Raw genomic sequence first — 3,908 nt, 5'->3', positions numbered from 1 at the left:
CCCCCCTCTCCCATCCCCCTGTTAAATAGGGAAAAGCGTCAAATGGCTTCACTTGCAGCCCTGACATCATTTCAGTGAGGCTTCCATAGTGAGGTTTAGGGAAAGTGAAAGGAAATACTGGCTATGCTAACCTGGGGGCCGTGAAAAGAAAAACTTGGATGAAAACAGAAAAGTTACTATCCCTAAATTAAATACAAAACACCCATTACCCAGGTTGCTTTCATACATAACAGCAAATAGTTGTAGCTTGTATTTTGAGTCAAAAATAACTTTTCCATTTCCCAGCATTCTCAGTGATAATTCTCTGACTGAATTGCTTAAGAACTCATTTGAAGGACTACTCTCTCGCCAGCGTTTATAAGTCAGCTAAATAACTATTTCTGAGCTTATATTTAATATGCATAAGGAGCTTAGGTTGAGTAGTATTCAAATTTTTCCTGCAATATAGCTCTGTAACTCTATAGAGCCTTGGCCCATTCCTTGTATAAATATTCCCTAAGTGTTTCTGATATTGACTATAGAGATAAGATAGATATTTCTCCTTCAGTTATAGAGGAAAAGTGTGATAATAAGATATGAGTATTTATAGACACTCATGAACTTTGTATTATAACTGTCCAAAACCATCTATTTTTATTTAGTATGCAGCCCATAGTGTGTTTTTATACAGTTCATACACTGAGAATGATTTTTATATTTTCAAAAGATCTTAAAGCAAAAGAAGACTATGCAACTGAAGCTCTCTGTGGCTGACAAAGCCTAAAATACTTACTGTCTAGCCTTACAGAAAACAGCTGAAGAAGTGGGTTTATTAGAACAAGAAGAATTAACGTTAACTTCTGCCTTTCATTTGTAAAAAGAGCAAGGGCCATATGGAATGGTCATATGTGACCTTTATCAACTTTACAAAAGAGAACTGTTCCCATTAATAGAATCAACAACACAAAATCAAATTCCATTAAGTCAGACATGTCTCCCACACTCCCTTTCCTCTTTCTACTCATACTCATCTCAATACCAACCATACTACCAAAATCCAATGCAACAGCTCACAAACCACACAGAACCATGTTGGAAAGTGAAAAGATTAAAATCCAGCTTAGTAATAGGACAGCTTAGTCAGGACAGCATCCCAAAGGCAGGTACTTCAGCCCTGAGACTCACAGGCTCAAAATTACAAATGGTCTTAGTCTTACAATGTTACAAAGTTCTTAGTCCTGCCAATATTGGCAACACACACACACACACACACACACACAGAGTTGTCCAACTCTGATTCTTTCCAGGGTTAGAGAGTAACAGTTTCAAGGTAATTCCATCTCATGTTATACTCTGGTTTGTCCATGGCTACTGCTGCCTTAGGGCTAGCTGGAGTAAGAATTTCTGGGCCTTCTCCTCTTCTTCGTCCTTCGTTGGTTAAGCTGTCTCTTCATTGTTGCATGCCTGTTAATTCCATTCCATGGATCCAGGTGGTCACCACAAGTGAGCACACTCACTAACTCCCTTTAACGTCAAGTCTTGGAATGGCACTCATGGATATCAACCTTACAGGCCTTAGAAGCCAAACTGCTTGTTGAGTCTTATAAGGACAAAGTCGGGTTTTCCCCCCTCTCTTTTCTCCCAAATGTACATCTCTTCAATCAAAAGTCTGGCAAAGGTCTATAAATCTATTCAAATGCAAATATCCTCAGAGTACTGGATGGGCCTTAATGATTGCCAGGCTAAGCCCAATGCCCTCACGTTGTACTACTTTCAACAAGCATTTCTTCAGGGCAAAATTTCCCTTTTATCAATATCCAGTCAGCCTTAGGGCAGACTTGAATGCTTTCATGACACCCAATATCTAGTCAAATTTAATATCATACATCTTAACATTAAATTAACCAAAACCTCAATTAATTATACAATATACCTTAACATTACTGTACTAAAAAATAGAAACAGCAACATTTATAAAGTTAAATAAACAAAATCTTAACACATAAATTTCCCAAGGAATTAACAGTTTCAACTTCAACCTCAACTACCCCAACCAGGTGAAAAGTGAAGAACTAATGGGAGATAAATCAAAATAATAGGGTTGGCTACTGTCAAGAAATGGATATTTGTAAACAAAAATCGAGTTCTCTGTTCTTTTTCTCCTGTGCAATCGCTGAAAAATTGCTGTAGATGTATTCTTATATTTTCAATGCACTCTAAAAAACAAACTTGAATTTCTGTTAATATTCTCTGTATTATTCTCAAGAAGTTGAAAATTATGTATTTAATAGAGGAATGATGTCCTAAAAAATATGTTACAGGACATCATTTCGTTTCTTCTGGTATTGAGCTAACCAAGAAGAGATCTCAATCAGAAAAGTATACAAACGTGAATATTCCCTGCAAAGTTTCCTTTCAAATGACAATTATACTGAAGAATAACAACTTCAGACTCATTGCATCAAGGTTTTGATGCAACCACAAAAGATTTTCTAATTAATTTTCTTATTATCAGGAAAGTACCTCTAAAATCTATAAAGATCCATAGCTTTTCATTTGATGAAGGTGAGAGTTTTAGGAGAGGTGAGGCAGGGTAAGAACCTTGGAAATTTTATATAATTACTATGATTTAGAGTTTACCCATAAACTTAGTCAACATTACTCTAAACTCTAACATATTGTGATCTAACAGCTAATTCAGGCAATATTTTTATACCAAGTTGATAGTTAAAAGCTAATTGAGGCAATAGCTTCCTTTATTTTTTGCGGATTTGTCATGCAATTAAATATAATATAGTGAAAGGAGTACATTTGAAGCATTGACCTTTTTTTGAGTATAAGTAAGTTACCCTCCATCATCAACAGCTGTAGAGACTCAGACCAGAAGCTACATAAGAGCAAAGCAGCTCTGCTGAGGGAGCAGACCAACAGAGGAGTGGTAGCGTGACTTGTTGATTTAGCCCAAGCTTGCTGAAGGATAAGAAGTTGTGTGGACTGAGGGATTGTATACTGTGGACTGAGGAGAACAGAAGAACAAGGGCCACCTGATACTTGAGTGTTGTTGACTGGGACAAAGAAAAAAAAAAGGGAACACCAGGAATGAGGGGAAAGAGAGAACAAGCAGGGGCTAACAGCTCAAAAATGGTAATCTCGAGCCTAAATCTCTCATAGCTTTTATTTGCTTGGCCTTTTCATATACTTGGCCTGCCACACTGGAGGGAGTACTAATTTCCTCAAAGTGAAGACCAAGACAAAGAGAGTCAAACTGAGAGGAACAATTCTGGGAATGGAAATGAAACTAAGAAATGAAGTTAATATGAATCCTCAGAGGTATTACAGATGGCTAATCTTGTGGCACCAGAAGCAAAGGATATTAAGGAGAGAGTTGACTGGAATCTAGAATTTTATCTCTGGGGTTGAGCCCAAAGTTTGGGGTAAAGAAAGCTGTGCCTTAGAGTCTTCATACCCAGAGTAGGGGAAGACAGAAAGTCACAATGTGACCATATTCTTGGTAATAGACAAACATGAAGCATTTTACTTACCTATGGTGCAGATGACACAACCCTGCTTGCTGAAACTGAGGAGGCCCGAAGCGCTTGCTGTAGAGGGTCCAAGGACTGCAGCCTCCAATATGGATTGAGGCTCAATGTCAAGAAGAAGACAAAGATTCTCACCACTGGACCAATTGACTGCATCAGGATGGATGGTGAAGAGATTGAGATAGTTAACAACTTTAGTTAACAACTTCAATCTGCTTGGCTCCATGGTCAACACTCTCGGCACCAGTAGCCAGGAAATAAAAAAACGTATTGCCATGGGAAAGGCTGCTGTTAGGGACCTCTCCAGGGCACTGAAGAGCAATGGTGTCACTCTGGAGACTAAGGTGCGTGTGATACAGGCTATGGTCTTTGCAATCACTTGTTATGCAT

The sequence above is a fragment of the Elephantulus edwardii genome, unplaced genomic scaffold, assembly GCF_000299155.1.
Source record: "Elephantulus edwardii isolate Elephantulus edwardi_28Jun2011 unplaced genomic scaffold, EleEdw1.0 scaffold00502, whole genome shotgun sequence".
Taxonomy (NCBI): domain Eukaryota; kingdom Metazoa; phylum Chordata; class Mammalia; order Macroscelidea; family Macroscelididae; genus Elephantulus; species Elephantulus edwardii.
Note: the sequence above shows the minus strand (reverse complement) of the source record.